Consider the following 19,803-nt stretch of genomic DNA (forward strand, 5'->3'; position numbering starts at 1 on the left):
CTTCCTGCCCCCCAGAACTGACGCATCCAGCCCAGTTCCCATCCCCTCCCTGCCCCCCTATCCGACCCGTCCGGCTGGTGTCACGACTCCCAGGTGTGCCCACTCTTGGCCCCGTATGGTCGATGGGGGGGAACCCCCTTCACTGAGACAGCCCTTTTTGGGGGTCCACTCTCTCTTGGAGGTTAAGCCCCTCTGCCTCTTGGAACCGCACCTCTTTGAGCCTTAGCACACCTGTCTCTCGCTGTGGGCCCCTGCAAGGAGTCCACTCACTCTGGACCCCCAGGGCCTCCACTCCAAGAGGGAATAATGCCCCCTGTTCTCTAGACCGGAGCAACTATCAGCCAGCATAAAACAGGAGGGTTTATTGAGCATCTGAACCTAGCATAGGAAACTCTCAGGGCCTCAGGCCTGGCCTCCCTCAGCACAGCTCATCTAAGTCTCCCCTGCATCCAGGTGGGCTCTGCCTGCTCTCCCTCTCCAGTCCTGAGACCCTGCGCTTTCCAGCTGGGCATCTGATATCACCAGCCCCACGTCCCACCTCTGTCCATTGTCTTCTATCCAGGTAAACAGGGTCAGCTGGGCCTCCTCTCCTCTCTTCTGTCCTTTGTACCCCAATGGCTGGAACCAGCTTGTCAGGTCACCAGGGTCCTCTCTCTGCAGGCCATTGTCCCACTGGCCAGAACTGGCTGTGACTCCTGAGCTGGGCCTCCCGGTCACCAGTCGCTGGGGTATTTATTCTCCAGGGAAACTGCATTCCACCCCCTCTGCATGCAAACCATTGAAAAAACCAAGAAATCCTCCCACTTTGTCACATCTCTGCCCCTTCGAGTCTGAACTGAGCGGGGTCACTTAGCCAGTGACCTGGGGAAGTTCAGGGCCCCCGCCCCATGATAAAGCATAGGCTATAACATTGGCACTCCCCCACACACACTACCTCCATGTCATAACCCTGGAGGAGCAGGCCGTATCTCAGCAGCTTGGCATTAGCCCCTTTCATTTGGTGCAGCCACATCAGGGGTGAATGGTCAGTGTACACAGTAAAGTGCCACCCAAATAGATACGGCTTCAGCTTTTTAAGGGCCCACACCATGGCCAGGCGTTCCTTCTCTATGACTGCATAGTGCTACTCCCGGGGCAGCAGCTTCTTGCTCAGGTACACAATGGGGTGTCTCTCCCCCTTAGTATGAGTTTGCATCAGCACCGCACCCAGCCTCGTGTCTGAGGCGTTGGTGAACACCAGGAAGGGTTTGTTAAAATCTGGGTTTACCAGCACCGGGCTTTGGATAAGTGCGCCCTTCAGCACACAGAGAGCCCTCTGGCACTGCTTGGTCCAGACCATCTTGTCTGGCTTTCCCTTCCTACAAAGCTCTGTGAGGGGAGCTGCCAGAGAGCTAAAGTGGGGCACAAACCTCCGGCAGCCATCCCAATGAAAGTCTGGACCTGCTTCTTAGTCTGGTGAGCGGGCTAGTCTTTGATTGCCTTCACTTTGGATGGCTCTGGCTTCAGGTGGCCTCTCCCTACCTTGTGGCCCAGGTATGACACCTCTGCCATCGCCACCTTGCACGTTCCAGCTTTTATAGTCAGTCCTGCATCCTGGAGGCAACCCAGCACCCTCTTCACTTGGGACACATGGTCCTCCCAGGTCTGGCTAAAGACATAGATATCGTCAATATACGCTAGAGCAAAGTCCTCCATCCCCCTTAGTAATTGGTCCACCAGGCGCTGGAAGGTGGCAGGTGTCCCCTTAAGGCCAAAAGGCAGGACCAGGAACTCGAAGAACCCTATTGGGGTGGTGAAGGCAAACTTCACCTTGGCCTCTGGGTCCAAAGGTACCTGCCAGTAGCCCTTGGTGAGATCCATGGTAGTGAGGTACCAGGCGCCCCCCAACTTGTGTAGGATCTCATCAGACCCAGGCATGGGATAGGTATCAGACTTGGTGATGGCATTGAGCTTCCAATAGTCCACACAGAACCAGATCGACCTGTCCTTCTTGGGGACCAGCACCATGAGAGAGGTCCAGGGGCTGGAGGACGGCTGGGTCACCCTTGAAGACCTGGTGGGACTCCTCTCTCGCTGGAATATATTCCCATCTCAGACCAACTAATCCCTGTCCAAGAAGCAGAGATCAGAGAGATGTTGCCATAAAGAAGGAATGCCTGGCAATGGTGTGGGCCCTTCTTGGGGACCAGCACCGTGGGCGAGGCCCAGGGGCTGGAGGATGGCTGTACCACCCCTAAAGCCAGCATGTCTCCAACCTCTCTCTCGAGGTCCTGGGCTGCTTTCCCAGTGACCCTGAATGGGGAACACCCGATGGGAGGGTTGGCTCCCGTCTCCACCCAGTGGACAGCTCAATTAGTGAGCCAAGGCCGGTTGGAGAACAGCTGCTGGTATGAATGCAGCATCTCTCTGATCTATGCCTGCTGGACAGGGGCTAGCTGATCTGAGAGGGGAACTGATTCCAGGAGGGGTCAGCCCCCGCCTGAGGGAGGAGTCCCACTAGGGATCCTCTCCTTTCTCCTCCCACTGCCCACACACAGCCAGCACCAACTTCTCCCTGTCCCAGTATGGCTTCGTAATGTTGACATGGGGCACCTGGTGGTTGTGTGCCTGACTGGAGAGTTCCACTACATAGTTCACCTTGTTTACCTGTCTGATGACCTTGAAGGGGCCGTCCCAGACAGATTGCAGCTCGTTCTTCCTCATGGGGATGAAAAGTGTTGTCAGATGTCACCGGTGTGATGCTCTGCTCTGTTCAATGTTGATAACAGTCAGCTGCGTGTGTGTGTTTCCTCCGTGTGATGCCCTGGCTCTGCGCAGATCGCTGACACAGCAGACCCCGAGAGAACCCCCAATGACCACAGACTCCAATAAGGTACAAAGACACCGGCCAGGTTTATTGCCAAATGAAACACAGTCTCTAGCTCCCAGGATCAGACGTCTGTGGTTCTGCTAGTACATATGTGCTCCCGGACAATGGACCGGCTTAGTCAGTGGTGGGACTCTCCACTGCCCCCTGGGCTGGACAAAGACAGCCACTCAGGGGTGCATCTCATACACCGGTACAAACAAGTTACCCATCACTCCTGACACATCGAGGTACAGCCCCTCTACGCGTTAGGGTGCTGTCTCCCTCCTGGTACATGTTGGTTCGAACAAACAACTCTATCCATCATATTATCCTTTTGACCCTGTCTTTAGGATGGGTCAGCCTGTTCCTCATTATCTCTGTGGAATGTGTTCATACCAGAATGTTCTGGTGCCATCCTGGCACATGTTCATCCTATTAGTACTCGATACCTTTTAGATATGTGTATACGTGCAATTAGCAGCTTCCAACTTGTGTGAGCAGGGCCTGCCTCTGGCTCACAGCTTAACTTTGCTTTATGTTAGCAAAGTCTTCACCATTACTATAGTTCAGGCCTCAGGCCTCACACTAGGCCTCTGATACAAGGATTTATGTGTCAAGGCCTCATCTTACTACAAGAAGCATCACCTAGTCCCCGGTAGCATAGGAGCAGCACGTGCTGAGCAGTCGTACCAGACCTTCTGCTTCCTCTGTGCCCTGGCTAGGTTTCCCCTGGCCATGAGCTCAGCGAGCCTTTCCCGGAAGGTCAGGAGATAACGCCACCACTGATTCTCCATCGGGAAAGGCCTTCCCCTCCCACTCGTCTCTCATCAAGTCCGGGGGTCCCCTCACTCTCCTCCCATACAGCAACTCGAATGGGAAAAACCCTATGGATTCCTGGGGCACTTCCCTGTATGCAAACAGCAGGTGGGGTAAGTACTTGTCCCAGTCCTGCGAGTGCTGGTCCATAAAGGTTTTCAGCATCATCTTTAGGGTCCCGTTGAACCTTTCCACCACCCATTGGACTGAGGGTGACACGCCGAGGCCTAGGTATGTTGGACCCCACACTTCTTCCACAAGCACTGGAGCAGGGTTGACGTGAAGTTGGACCCCTGGTCTGTAAAGACCTCCTTGGGGAACCCCACCCTGCTGAAAATGGTCAGTAGCGCGTCTGCCACGGTGTCTGCCTCGATAGAGGACAAGGCCACTGCCTCACGGTAGCGCGTAGTGAAATCTACCACCACCAGGATGTATTTCTTCCCTGACTGGGTCGCCCTGCTGAGGGGCCCCACTATGTCCACAGCCCCCTTCTGGAAAGGCTCCTCTATGATGGGCAAAGGTCTCAAAGCTGCTTTACACTAATCCCAGGCCTTCCCCCGCTCTGGCAGGAGGCACAGGACCTGCAATACTGTTGGACTGCGTCAAAGACCCCGGGCCAGTAAAGGTTCTGCAGCAGCCTCTGCCTGGTGCGCCGGATGCCCTGAAAGGGGGATATCGTGGGCCAAGTACAACAGTCTGCGGCGGTACCTCTGGGGGACCAACTGCCTCCTGGCCTCCCAAGGTTCAGTTTGCCCCGAACACAGCCCATTCCCAGTACAGGAATCCCTTCTCCCACAGGAATCTCTCCTGGCATTCCTCCCCCTGGATTCTTCACCGCTGTGGCCAGCAAGGGCCCTCAGCTTCTCTAAGGAGGGATCTTCCTGCAGCCCCATCTGGAATTCAGCTGCTGGGTTTGAGGGTACAGCCCTGGTTGGCGGTGCCTCAGTTTCCCCACCTTGGGATGGAGGCTCCGGTCCAGCCCTGTCGAGCCCTACCCTCAATGTTTTGGTCCCCTGCTTTGGGAGGTCCCACATCCCTCACTGGCTCTGGCTCCGGGTAAGGACCAGGTCACTTTAAGTGCCATCCGGCCAGTCCTCCAAGTCATTACCCATTAGCACCTCTGTAGGCAGGTGATTGTGCACCTCAACCTCTTTGGGTCCCTCCTTAGCCCCCCATCTCAGGTGTATCCTCTCTCTAGGCACCTTGATGGAGGGCCCGAACACTCCCCTTAGGGTCATGTAGGCATTGGGCACTAGCTGGTCTGGGTCCACCACCTCAGGCTGCGCCACTGTCACCTCAGAGCCCATGTCCCAGAACCCCTGGACGCTCCTTCCCCCCACCTCTATGGGGATGATGTGGTGATCATCCCCCGGGGCCTGTCCCACGCTCACCTGACAGATTGAGTACGGGCGCTCTGGACCTGGGGCCCCGCCTTCTCCCGTGGGCCTGGCCTGGCGGTACCCTCCCCCTGGAACAGCCCTATCGACTGCAGCCCGCAGGCCCGGCGGTGCCCCCTCTCAGTGGGCTTCCACCGAGTTAACACCCCACGGGTTCTGTTTGGCCGCCATTTCCTTCATCTTCAGGCATTGCACCACCTTGTGTCCCTTTTGGCCACAGTAATTACATTTCAGGTCCCTCAAGTCCCATGACGGGGGTCACCTGCCCCAGCATTCCCGGGCACCCCTGAGTTGGGCTTCCTGGAGTCCCACCTTTGAGAGGTCTCTGGGTGACTCCCCTTCTGAGTCCCCAAAGTGGATCTCCCTCCTCCCCCTCAATCTGCTGTCCACAAACTCATCCGCCCATGCACCCACACTGCGCAGATCTTTGAGCTTCCGGTCCACTAACCACATCTTAAGGTCTGGAGGGCAGATGTCATACAGCTGCTCCAACCCCACCTCCCTGTCCTCCGGAACCAACCCATCCAGCCCGGTTCCCGCGATCTCCCTACCCCCTGTATCCGACCCATCCAGCCTGGTACTAGCCCCCTCCCTGGCCCCTGGAGCTGATCCATCCAGCTGGGAACCCACTGCCTCCCTGCCCCCCGGAACCAACTTATATAGCCCGGTTCCCGCAACCTCCCTGCCCCACGGAACTGACACATCCAGCCCAATACCTGCCCCATCCCTGCCCCCTGGAGCTGACCCATCCAGCTGGGAACCCACCACTCCCTACCCCCTGGAACCGACCCATCCAGCCCAGTTTCCGCAACCTCCCTGCCCCCTGGAGCCGACCCATCCAGCCTTGTATCGCCTGCCCCCCGAAGCCAACCAATCCAGCATGGTACCCCCCGCTCTCTGCAACCCCAGAGCCAATGTATTCAGCCGGTACCCGCCCCCTCCCTGCCCCCCAGAGTCAACTCATCGAACCCGGTAGCTGCCCCCTCCCCGCCCCCCATATCCCACCCAGCCAACCTGATACGTGCCCACTCCTTGCCCCCCAAAGCCGACCCAACTAGCCCAGTACTCACCCCCTCTCTGCCCCCGGAGCCAACCCATCCAGCCTGGTACCTGCCCCCTCCCTGCCCCCCAGAGTTGATCCATTGAACCCAGTACATGCCCCCTCCCCAACCCCCAGAGCCAACATATCCAGCCAGGAAACCGCCCCCTGGACCTGACCCATTCAACCTGGAATCATAGAAGATCAGGGTTGGAAGAGACCTCAGGAGGTCCTCTAGTCCAATCCCCTACTCAAAGCAGGACCAACACCAACTAAATCATCCCAGCCAGGGCTTTGTCAAGCTGGGCCTTAAAAACCTCTAAGGATGGAGATTCCACCGCCTCGCTAGGTAACCCATTCTAGTGCTTCACCACCCTCCTAGTGAAATAGTGTTTCCTAATATCCAACCTAGACCTCCCCCTCTGCAACTTGAGACCATTGCTCCTTGTTCTGTCATCTGCCACCACGGAGAAAAAGCCAAGCTCCATCCTCTTTGGAACCCCCCTTCAGGTAGTTGAAGGCTGCTCTCAAATCCCCCCTCACTCCTCTCTTCTGCAGACTAAATAACTCCAGTTCCCTCAGCCTCTCCTCATTAGTCATGTGCCCCAGACCCCTAATCATTTTCGTTGCCCTCCACTGGACTCTCTCCAATTTGTCCACATCCTCCTGTAGTGGGGGGACCAAAACTGGATGCAATACTCCAGGTGTGGCCTCACCAGTGCTGAATAGAGGGGAATAATCACTTTCCTCGTTCTGCTGGCAATGCTTCTACTAATACATCCCAAAATGCCATTGGCCTTCTTGGCAACGAGGACACACTGCTGACTCATATCCAGCTTCTCCTCCACTTAATCCCCAGGTCCTTTTTGTGCAGAACTGCTTCTTAATCAGTCGGTCCCCAGCCTGTAGCAGTGCATGGGATTCTTCCTTCCTAAGTGCAAGACTCTGCACTTGTCCTTGTTGAACCTCATCAGATTTCTTTTGGCCCAATCTTCCAATTTGTCTAGGGCCCTCTGGACCCTATCCCTACCCTCCAGCGTATCTACATCTCCCTACAGCTTAGTGTCATCTGCGAACTTGCTGATGGTGCAATTAACCCCATCATACAGATCATTGATAAAGTTGTTGAAGAAAACCAGCCCCAGGACCGACCTCTGGGGCACTCCACTTGATACTGGCTGCCAACTAGACATCGAGCCGTCGATCACTACCTGTTGAGCCCGACAATCTAGCCAGCTTTCTATTCACTTGTTTTGGTTTGGTTTGTGTTTCCCAGACTAACAGGACTTAGGTGGGAAGGCTATGACAGATACAGAGGCAGCAGTGGTAATGACCCAATCAGTGGAAGACACAATGAAGATGACTGGATGTGGAAGCTGCGGCATGTACATGATCCAGGTGGGGGGACCTGAAAAGAGTTTTGTCTGCATGAAGTGCTGCCTGATAGAGCTGATGGAAGAAAAGATCCAAGGATTGGAGATGCAGGTGGAAACTCTAGTTGAGTTTAGAAGGGGGTTTGAGCAGATGATGGAGCAAAGACATGAGGAGGCTGAAGGGAAAAGCTCAGACTTGCAGATGGAAGCAGGACCAAGAAAGAACTCTGAGGGGAGACTGCTGGGTGAGGAAAGTGGACAGTGGAAGCATGGGACTAAGAGAACCAGGCAGAGGAAAAGACGAGCTAGTGAAGGAGAAATAGAGCTCAGGAACAGGTTTGCGGAGTTGGAAAATGAAGAAGGGGCACAGCAGGTGGTCACTGAAGGTGAGACGGCAAGGAAGAAGAGAAAAGCAGCTAGTCCTATAGAAAGAGGGGAAGAGTCAATGGAGATAACAACACTAAATATGAGCCCCAGGAGGAAATGGGATGGGTTGCAGAGGATTGCAAGGGAGAATAGGAATTGAGAGGATTTGCAGGCAGAGGGAACAAGGGATAGACCAGAGAATTGCCCCATCACTAAGAAAAGGCAGGTCTATGTGACTGGGGACTCCTTACTGAGAAGGATGGACAGGCCTGTAACCAGAGCTGATCCAGAGAACAGACGGGTGTGCTGTCTGCTGGGTGCTAATATACGGGATGTGGACCTGAGGCGGAAGAGGATCCGAACGGGAACGGGAAAGAATCCACTGATCGTCCTTCATGTAGGAACAAATGATACAGCTGGATTCTCGCTGGAATGTATCTAGGGAGACTATGCCAGGCTGGGGAAGACACTTAAGGAAATCGAGGCTCAGATGATCTTCAGTGGGATTCTGCCTGTTCCTAGGGAAGGGCAACAAAGATGTGACAAGATTATGATGATCAACAGACAGTTGATCACGGCTCAGGCAGTGGTGCTATAAGGAGAGCTTTGGGATGCCACTGGAAGGCATTCATGGACAGAGGACTGTTCTCTCAGGATGGACTTCACCTGAGTAGGGAGGGAAATAGACTTCTAAGATGGAGGATGGCATAACTGATTAAGAGAGCTTTAAACTAGGAATTTGGGGGAGATCATTGGGAGATGTCCAGGTAATCTCCACGCCGGATTTTAACATTGAGAGGGAAGAAAACGAAATAAGAAAGGTTACAGCCGTGGGTAGGAGACTGGACATAAGGAGGAAGGGCAGTGTGGATACCAGTCTAATAGGTGATACTGGCGGTAGAATGGCCATGCCTAATTGGGTAAAGAATGTGAGCGAGGCCAAACAGCAAAAATGAAGATGTTTGTACACTAATGCGAGGAGCCTGGGTAACAAAATGGAGGAACTAGAGCTACTGGTGCGGGAAGTGAAACCAGCTATTCTAGGGGTAACAGAAACAGGGTGGAATAGCAGTCACGGCTGGAGTACAGGTATTGAAGGGTCTGTGCTGTTTAGGAAAGACAGAAATAAAGGCAAAGGTGGTGGCGTAGCATTGTCTATCAATGATGAGGTAGACTGTAAAGAAATAAGTGATGGAATGGATAAGACAGAGTCTGCCTGGGCAAAAATCACATCGGGGAAGAAAGCTACTAGAGCTTCCCCTGGGATAGTGCTTGGGGTGTGCTGTAAACCGCCAGGATCTGATTTGGATGTGGATAGAGACCTCTTTAATGTCTTTAATGAAGTAAATACTAATGGGAATTGTGTGATCATGGGAGACTTTAACTTCCCAGATATAGACTGAAGGACAAGTGCTAGGAATAATAATAGGGCTCAGATTTTTCTGGATGCGATAGCTGATGGATTCTGTCATCAAGTAGTTGCTGACCCAACAAGAAGGGATGCCATTTTAAATTTGGTTTTGGTGAGTAGTGAGGACCTCATAGAAGAAATGGTTGTAGGGGACAACCGCGGTTCAAGCGATCATGAGCTAATTCAGTTCAAACTAAATGGAAGGATAAACAAAAATAGATCTGCGGGTTTTTGATTTCCAAAGGGCTAACTTTAAAAAATTAAGGAAATTAGGCAAGTGGATTGGACTGAAGAACTTGTGGATCTAAAGGCGGAGGAGGCCTGGAATTACTTCAAGTCAAAGTTGCCAAAACTATCAGAAGCCTGCATCCCAAGAAAGGGGAAAAAATTCAAAAAAGCTACCTTATTGAGGTCAGAACATGTAGGGATAAAGTGAGAAAGGCCAAAAGCCATGTAGAGTTGGACCTTGCAAAGGGAATTAAAACCAATAGTAAAAGGTTCTATAACCATATAAATAAGAAGAAAACAAAGAAAGAAGAAGTGGGACCGCTAAACGCTGAGGATGGAGTGGAGGTTAAGGATAATCTAGGCATGGCCCAATATCTAAACAAATACTTTTCCTCAGTCTTTAATTAGGATAACGAGGGGTTTAGGGATGATGGTAGGATGACAAATGGGAATGAGGATATGGAGGTAGATATTACCACATCCAAAATAGAAGCCAAACTTGAACAGCTTAATGGGACTAAATCGGGGGGCCAGATAGTCTTCATCCAAAAATATTAAAGGAATTGGCACATGAAATTGCAAGCCCATTAGCAAAAAATTTTAATGACTCTGTAAACTCAGGGGTTGTACCGTATGACTGGAGAATTGCTAACATAGTTCCTATTTTTAAGAAAGGGGAAAAAAGTGATCACAGAATCATAGAATCATAGAATATCAGGGTTGGAAGGAACCTCAGGAGGTCATCTAGTCCAACCCCCTGCTCAAAACAGGACCGATCCCCGACTAAATCATCCCAGCCAGTGCTTTGTCAAGCCTGACCTTAAAAACTTCTAGGGAAGGAGATTCCACCACCTCCCTAGGTAATGCATTCCAGTGTTTCACCACCCTCGTAGTGAAAAAGTTTTTCCTAATATCCAACCTAAACCTCCCCCACTGCAACTTGAGACCATTACTCCTTGTTCTGTCATCTGCTACCACTGAGAACAGTCTAGAGCCATCCTCTTTGGAACCCCCTTTCAGGTAGTTGAAAGCAGCTATCAAATCCCCCCTCATTTTTCTCTTCTGAAGACTAAACATCCCCAGTTCCCTCAGCCTCTCCTCATAAGTCATGTGTTCCAGTCCCCTAATCATTTTTGTTGCCCTCCGCTGGACTCTTTCCAATTTTTCCACATCCTTCTTGTAGTGTGGGGCCCAAAATTGGACACAGTACTCCAGATGAGGCCTCACCAATGTCAAATAGAGGGGAACAATCACGTCCCTCGATCTGCTGGCAATGCCCCTACTTATACATCCCAAAATGCCATTGGCCTTCTTGGCAACAAGGGCACACTGTTGACTCATATCCAGCTTCTCGTCCACTGTAACCCCTAGGTCCTTTTCTGCAGAACTGCTGCTGAGCCATTCGGTCCCTAGTCTGTAGCGGTGCATGAGATTCTTCCGTCCTAAGTGCAGGACTCTGCACTTCTCCTTGTTGAACATCATCAGATTTCTTTTGGCCCAATCCTCCAATTTGTTTAGGTCCCTATGTATCCTATCCCTACCCTCCAGCGTATCTAACCACTCCTCCCAGTTTAGTGTCATCTGCAAACTTGCTGAGGGTGCAGTCCACACCATCCTCCAGATCATTTATGAAGATATTGAACAAAACCAGCACCAGGACCAACCCCTGGGGCACTCCACTTGATACCAGCTGCCAACTAGACATGGAGCCATTGATCACTACCCGTTGAGCCCGACAATCTAGCCAACTTTCTATCCACCTTATAGTCCATTCATCCAGCCCATACTTCTTTAACTTGCTGGCAAGAATACTGTGGGAGACCGTGTCAAAAGCTTTGCTAAAGTCAAGGAACAACACATCCACTGCTTTCCCTTCATCCACAGAGCCAGTTATCTCATCATAGAAGGCAATTAGATTAGTCAGGCATGACTTGCCCTTGGTGAATCCATGCTGACTGTTCCTGATCATTTTCCTCTCCTCTAAGTGCTTCAGAATTGATTCCTTGAGGACCTGCTCCATGAGTTTTCCAGGGACTGAGGTGAGGCTGACTGGCCTGCAGTTCCCAGGATCCTCCTTCTTCCCTTTTTAAAGATGGGCACTACATTAGCCTTTTTCCAGTCATCCGGGACCTCCCCCAATCACCATGAGTTTTCAAAGACAATGGCCAATAGCTCTGCAATCACATCCGCCAACTCCTTTAGCACTCTCGGATGCAGCGTGTCCGGCCCCATGGACTTGTGCTCGTCCAGCTTTTCTAAATAGTCCCGAACCACTTCTTTCTCCACAGGGAGCTGGTCACCTCCTCCCCATGCTGTGCTGCCCAGTGCAGTAGTCTGGGAGCTGACCTTGTTCGTGAAGACAAAGGCAAAAAAAGCATTGAGTACATTAGCTTTTTCCACATCCTCTGTCACGAGGTTGCCTCCCTCATTCAGTAAGGGGCCCACACTTTCCTTGACTTTTTTCTTGTTGCTAACATACCTGAAGAAACCCTTCTTGTTACTCTTAACATCTCTTGCTAGCTGCAACTCCAGGTGTGATTTGGCCTTCCTGATTTCACTCCTGCAAGCCCGAGCAAATTTTTATACTCATCCCTGGTTATTTGTCCAATCTTCCACTTCTTGTAAGCTTCTTTTTTGTATTTAAGAGCAGCAAGGATTTCACTGTTAAGCCAAGCTGGTCGCCTGCCATATTTACTATTCTTTCTGCACATCGGGTTGGTTTATCCCTGTAACCTCAGTAAGGATTCTTTAAAATACAGCCAGCTCTCCTGGACTCCTTTCCCCCTCATATTCTCCCAGGTGATCTTGCCCATCAGTTCCCTGAGTGAGTCAAAGTCTGCTTTTCTGAAGTCCAGGGTCTGTATTCTGCTGCTCTCCTTTCTTCCTTGTGTTAGGATCCTGAACTCGACCATTTCATGGTCACTGCCTCCCAGGTTCCCATCCATTTTTGCTTCCCCTACTAATTCTTCCCGGTTAGTGAGCAGCAGGTCAAGAAGAGCTCTGCCCCTAGTTGGTTCCTCCAGCACTTGCAGCAGGAAACTGTCCCCTACACTTTCCAAAAACTTCCTGGATTGTCTGTGCACCGCTGTATTGCTCTCCCAGCAGATATCAGGGTGATTGAAGTCTCCCATGAGAACCAGGGCCTGCGATCTAGTAACTTCTGCGAGTTGCCGGAAGAAAGCCTTGTCCACCTCATCCCCCCGGTCCGGTGGTCTATAGTAGACTCCCACCACGACATCAGCCTTGTTGCTCACACTTCTAAACTTAATCCAGAGACTCTCAGGTTTTTCTGCAGTTTCACACTGGAGCTCTGAGCAGTCATACTGCTCCCTTACATACAGTGCAACTCCCCCACCTTTTCTGCCCTTCCTGAACAGCTTATATCCATCCATGACAGTACTCCAGTCATGTGAGTTATCCCACCAAGTCTCTGTTATTCCAATCACATCATAATTTCTTGACTGTGCCAGGACTTCCAGTTCTCCCTGCTTGTTTTCCAGGCTTCATGCATTTGTATATAGGCACTTGAGGTAACCTGCTGATCGCCCCTCATTCTCAGTATGAGGCAGGAGCCCTCCCCCTCACGCGCTCCTGCTCGTGCCTCCTCCCGGTATCCCACTTCCCCACTTACCTCAGGGCTTTGGTCTCCTTCCCCCAGTGAACCTAGTTTAAAGCCCTCCTCACTAGGTTAGCCAGCTTGCTTGCGAAGATGCTCTTCCCTCTCTTCGTTAGGTGGAGCCCGTCTCTGCCTAGTACTCCTTATTGGAACACCATCCCATGGTCAAAGAATCCAAAGCCTTCTCTCCAACACCACCTGCGTAGCCATTCGTTGACTTCCACGATTCGACGGTCCCTGCCCTGGGCTTTTCCTTCCACGGGGAGGATGGATGAGAACACCACTTGCGCCTCAAACTCCTTTATCCTTCTTCCCAGAGCCACGTAGTCTGCAGTGACCCGCTCAAGGTCATTCTTGGCAGTATCATTGGTGCCCACATGGAGAAGCAGGAAGGGGTAACGATCCGAGGGCTTGATGAGTCTCGGCAGTCTCTCCGTCACATCTCGAATCTTAGCTCCTGGCAAGCAGCAGACTTCTCGGTTTTCCTGGTCGGGGCGGCAGATAGATGACTCAGTCCCCCTGAGGAGAGAGTCCCCGACCACCACCACCTCCCTCCTTCTCTTGGGAGCGGTGGTCGTGGAACTCCCAACCCTAGGACAGTGCATCTCATGCCTTCCAATCGGCGGAGTCGGACTATGATCTGGGAAACGACAGGCCTGTTAGTTTGACATCTGTAGTATGCAAGGTCTTGGAAAAAAATTTTAAGGAGAAAGTAGTTAAGGATATGGAGGTCAATGGTAATTGGGACAAAATGCAACATGGCTTTACAAAAGGTAGATTGTGCCAAACCAACCTGATCTCCTTCTTTGAGAAGGTAACAGATTTTTTAGACAAAGGATCTAATTTACCTCGATTTCAGTAAGGCGTTTGATACGGTTCCACATGGGGAATTATTAGCTAAATTGGAAAAGATGGGGATCAATATGAAAACTGAAATGTGGATAAGGAACTGGTTAAAGGGGAGACTACAATGGGTCATACTGAAAGGCGAACTATCAGGCTGGAGAGAGGTTACTAATGGAATTCCTCAGGGATCTTTTTTTTATTACTGACCTTGGCACAAAAAGCGGGAATGTGCTAATAAAGTTTGTGGATGACACAAAGTTGGGAGGTATTACCAATACAGAGCGGGACTGGGATATCATACAGGAAGATCTGGATGACCTTGTAAACTGGACTAATAGTAATAGGATGAAATTTAATAGTGAGAAGTGTAAGATCACGCATTTAGGGATTAATAACAAGAATTTTTGTTATAAACTGGGGACGCATCACTTGGAAGTAACAGAGGAGGAGAAGGACCTCGGAGTATTGGTTGATCACAGGATGACTATGAGCCGCCAATATGATATGGCTGTGAAAAAAGCTAATGTGGTCTTGGGATGCATCAGGCGAGGTATTTCCAGCAGAGATAAGGAGGTGTTAGTACCGTTATACAAGGCACTGGTGAGACCTCATCTGGAATACTTTCCAGAGTAACAGCCGTGTTAGTCTGTATTCGCAAAAAGAAAAGGAGTACTTGTGGCACCTTAGAGACTAACCAATTTATTTGAGCATGAGCTTTCGTGAGCTGTAGCTCATGCTCAAATAAATTGGTTTGTCTCTAAGGTGCCACAAGTACTCCTTTTCTTTTTATCTGGAATACTGTGTGCAATTCTGGTCTCCCATATTTAAGAAGGATGAATTCAAACTGGAACAGGTACAGAGAAGGGCTACTAGCATGATCCGAGGAATGGAAAACCTGTCTTATGAAAGAAGACTCAAAAAGTTTGTCTTGTTTAGCCTAATCAAAAGAAGGCTGAGGGGAGATATCATTGCTTTCTATAAATATGTCAGAAGGATAAATACCAGGGAGGAAGAGGAATTATTTAAGCTCAGTACCAGTGTGGACACAAGAACAAATGGATATAAAGTGGCCATCAGGAAGTTTAGACTTGAAATTAGATGGAGGTTTCTAACCATCAGAGGAGTGAAGTTCTGGAACAGCCTGCCAAGGGAAGCAGTGGGGGCAAAAGACATCTGGTTTCAAGACTAAGCTTGATAGGTTTATGGAGGGGATGGTATGATGGGATAGCCTAATTTTGGCAATTAATTGATCTTTGACTATTAGCAGTAAATATGCCCAATGGCCTGTGATGGGACACTAGACAGGGTGGGATCTGAGTTACTACAAATAATTGTTTCCTGGGTGTCTGGCTGGTGAGTCTTGCTCACGTGCTCAGGGTTTAGCTGATAGCCCTATTTGGGGTCGGGAAGGAATTTTCCTCCAGGGCAGATTGGCAGAGGCCCTGGGGGTTTTTCGCCTTCCTCTTCAGTGTGGGGCACGGGTCACTTGCTGGAGGATTCTCTGCACTTTGAAGTCTTTAAACCACGATTTGAGGACTTCAATAGTTAGAGATTTGTTGCAGGAGTGGGTGGGTGAGATTCTGTGGCTTGCATTGTGCAGGAGGTCAGACTAGACAATCATAATGGTCCCTTCTGATCTTAAAGTCTATGATTCTATATTATTCTCAAGCTTCACCAGGAAAGGGGGTGAAGGGGCTTAGGGGAATATTTTGGGGAAACAGGGACTCCAAGTGGCCCTTTTCCCTGAATTTTTGTGTAAATCACTTGGTGGTGGGAGCAATACCATCCAAGGACAAGGAAAGGATTTGTGCTTTGGGGAAGTTTTAACCTAAGCTGGTAGAAATAAGCTTAGGGGGTCTTTCATGTGGGTCCCCACATCTGTACCCCAGAGTTCACAGTGGGGAGGGAACCCTGACAACAGGGGAAGAACTACAAAGCTCTGGTTACTTATCTGTCTGTAGCCAGACCCTGGAGCTGAATGGGAAAACAGCCCTGCACAGGGGAGAGGTGGCTCACACTGGCTATGATGTGGCAACCAAAGCAGTGGGCTTACTCCCTACCCTCACTGGGACACGGGTGCTGTGGGTGGTCAGACCCCCAGTTAAGATCCTGTTGTGAGGACACATCTGAATGGGAGCCCTAAAAAGGTTGGGGTGCATGATCAGCTACCTGCAGAGGTGCTGATGGGGGATGGACTGAAGAACTGGCCAGACGGTGCCCTGGTCTTTGCCTGTGGCTGAGGTCAGGGAGGGCCACTTGGCCTGGCACCGACAATCCACCCTGCAGGGGGGCATGGAACCTCCAATGGAGGAAGTGTGTTGCCAGGGACAGGGCTTTACAGGACTGAGCCCAAGGCCTTGTCCCAAGGTGGGTAAACTAAGGCACAGCAATGAGGGCTACACCCCAAACCCAGCAGCTGAATTCTAGACCTAGCCACAGAAGCCCAGTGAAGAGGGGGCTGGGATGTATCCAGGATGCAGGACGGATGATAGAGGCTGGAAAGGGTAAGATGAGGATGGCAGAGGTGTCGTACCTGGGCCACAAGGTGGGAAGCGGCTGCCTAAAGCCAGAGCCACCCAAGGTGAAGGTAACCAGAGATTGGTCCATTCCTCAAACCAAGACACAAGCCCAGGCCTCTAATGGGATGGCCGGGTACCACTGAAGGTTTGTACCCCACCTTAGCTCCCATTATGAAGATTGGTAAATTGGACAAGCCACACAAGGGGGACTGGACCGAGTAATGCCAGGAGGGGAAGGTGCAGGAGGAACGCCGCAAAAGGGGCACGTGTCCGGGCTTGGGGTGAACCGCGCCAAGTACACGCCCGTGCTCACGGCCAACTAATATCCCCGGAGGACCTCGGAACCAAGGTGGAATATAGGCTGGCCCACCGGGTCCTATTGGGATCTGGCCCTATTGGGAAATATACTGGCCACTGGATGAATAGTTTTTTGTTCTCTGAGTGACCAGAGCAGGGACTGTACTAGAGCAATCACCAATTAAGACAGGCAAGCTAATTAAGACACCTGGAGTCAATTAAGAACATACTAGAATCAATTATGGCAGGCAGACTAATCAGGACACCTGATTTAAAAATGACCTCCCATCATCTAGTGGGGGGCACGCAAGGAGCAGGGAGTGAGATGGTGTGCTGCCAGAGGACTGATCAGGCTTCAGGAGGAAGGTCCTGTGGTGAGGATAAAGAAGGTGCTGGGGAAAGGCCATGGGGAAGTAGCCCAGGGAGTTGTAGCTGTCATGCAGCTGATTCAGGGAACATTGTGGACAGTTGCTATCCACAGGGCCCTGGGCTGGAACCCGGTGTAGAGGGTGGGCCCAGGTTTTCCCCCCTCTCCCTAACTCCTGACCCAAGACAGGAGGAGTTGACCTGGTCTGTGAGCAACACCAGAAAAGAAGGTCTAATTTGGAAAGGGATCTGGCCTGTCCCTGACCCAATAGGTAGGACACCGAGACTGTGGGGATTGTTCTCTGTTTCCTCCATGCTGGCCAGTGATGAGGTTTGCTGAGTGAACGGCAGGTTTGAGCTTCTAGCAGAAGTGGCCAAACTGAGGGCTGCCATGAATCTCTGAGGTGAGCAAAGCCACCAAAAACTGCAGGACCCACCAAGGCAGAGGAGGAACTTTGTCAAATATAGCTGATGCTGTGTCCCAGAGAGGGGCTCCTGAACTTCCCCAGGTGGGAAGTGACCCCGCTCAGTTCAGACTCGAAGGGGGAAGAGATGTGAGGCAGTTTAGGATTTTTGTAGTGTTTTACATGAATAGCGTGTGTGTGCCTCAGTTTCCCTGTGTGCTTCATGTTTAAGAAGGTGGTGGGAGAGGGTGTGTTGTTGCAGAGGACCAGGTGTGACCTTGCCTGTCAGCCGGGACCACTGGACAACACCTGGAAATGGGGATCCCTAACAACTGGTGATTAAGAGGTCCACCCCAGCTTGGCAGTCAGCCAGTTCTGGCCAGTGGGAGGACAAAGAGTTGAGGAGAGAGGACCCTGGTGACCTGACCAACCAGTTCCAGCCAGAGGGGAACAAAGGACGTAGGAGGGAGGGCCCCAGTTACCCGTTTACCAGGGACGGAAGAAAAAGGACAGGGGAGGAGCTGTTGGGGTCGGTGATATCAGATGCCCAGCTGGAAAGTGCAAGGTCTCTGGACTGGAGAGAGAGAGAGAGCAGGCAGAGCCCACCTGGATGCAGGGGAGACTTAGATGTATTGTGCTGAGGCAGGCCAGGCCTGAGGCCCTGAGTTTCCTATGCTGGGTTCAGACGCTCAATAAATCCTCCTGTTTTACAGTGGCTGGGAGTCACTCTGGCCTAGAGAACAGGGGGGCATTATTCCCTCTGGGAGTGGAGGCCCTGGGAGTCAGAGCAAGTGGACTCCCTGAGGGAGCCCACGGCGAGAGACAGACATGCTAAGGCTCAGAGAGGTATGGTTCTGGGTGGCGGAGGGGCTTAACCCCCAAGAGAGAGTGGACCCCCGAGAAGGGCTGTTGCACTGAAGAGGTTCTCTCCTCCCCCCTCCGCCCCCCCGCCGCCACCAGGGACCACACAGGGCCAAGAGTTGCCACGACCTGGGCATCCATGACACCCAGTACCAGCCCCTCCCTGCCCCCTGGAGCAGACACTTCCAGCTGGGTACCTAAGTGCCCACCCTCCCCCCCCGGAGCCAACCCAACCAGCCCATTATCCCCCCTCATCCTTGCCCCTAGGTCAGATCCCTGGGCCCATCCAGAGCAGCATCCTCCATTGGGGTTGTCACATGCATCACTCATGGGCTCTCCAGGCTGCAGTGTCCAGCCCCACATGTTCCAGACTCATGAGTGTCTGTCGAGATACGAGCTGTGTATTGGTCACCTGCTAGCTGAGGTGCCAGGGGAAGGCTAGAAACTCCCTTGTTCTTGGCAAATACTGAACCATCCCAGAGCCCCGGGACTCCTGTTGCTGGGGTTTTAAGGAAAACAATAATTGTCACAAGACTGCTGACGAAATCCTGAGAGTTGGGAACCCGACAGCTACAGCTTTTTGCTCTCCAGGTTGCCCACGGGCTGGCCACCTAACAAACCTGCCTGCCCTTCCCCTGCTGGCTGGGAGCCCTGGCAGATGCTGGGGAGGGGGGGGGTCGGGGCCCCCTCAGGCAAACTCGCTGGAGGGAGCACCCAGTGAGGAGCAGGGGGCTGTAGGGACCAAAGTTTAGTCCCAGGGGATGGAGAAGCTGAGTGGCTTCCCCTGGTAAAAGGGTGAGACTCCAAGGGGGAATGGCCTGTGGATGCGCCCCCCAACCCCGGGCACCGGGCCTGTGGAGCTGAGACAAGGGTGTTAAGATGCTGATGCAGGCTGGTGGGGTCTGAACAACAGAAAGCTGGGGGCAGGGTGGGAGAGAAGGCTTAAATGGAGAGGCAGGACTTCTGGGCTCTGTTCCTTCTAGAGCTGAATGTTATCCACGAGTGCTCAACCCCACTACCTTGCCAGGGCTTGAGCCCAGGAGTCCTTGCTCCCAGCCCCCACGCTCTAACCACTGGACCCCACTCCTCTCCCAGCTCCAAGGAGAGAACCCAGGAGTCCTGGCTCCCAGCCCCCCTGCTCTAACCCACTAGACCCAACTCCCTTCCCAGAGCCAGGGAGAGAACCCAGGAGTCCTGACATCATGAACACCCCACCACACTCTCAGTGCCACACAACACTTCACAGGGATGGTGTAGTAGTAGGATTTTATGTTTGTATTTTGTATAATTTAGAATGAAAGATAAAGAATAATAATGTAGCATGTACTAAATGTATTGGTGTATCATTTAACCATATCCTGCCAGCCACCCTTTTTGAACAGCAGAAAGGAATGGGCCTAATGGGCCATTGGTAGA

Source organism: Lepidochelys olivacea (genome assembly GCF_965140295.1).
Source record: "Lepidochelys olivacea isolate rLepOli2 genome assembly, chromosome: 24".
NCBI classification, from domain to species: domain Eukaryota; kingdom Metazoa; phylum Chordata; order Testudines; family Cheloniidae; genus Lepidochelys; species Lepidochelys olivacea.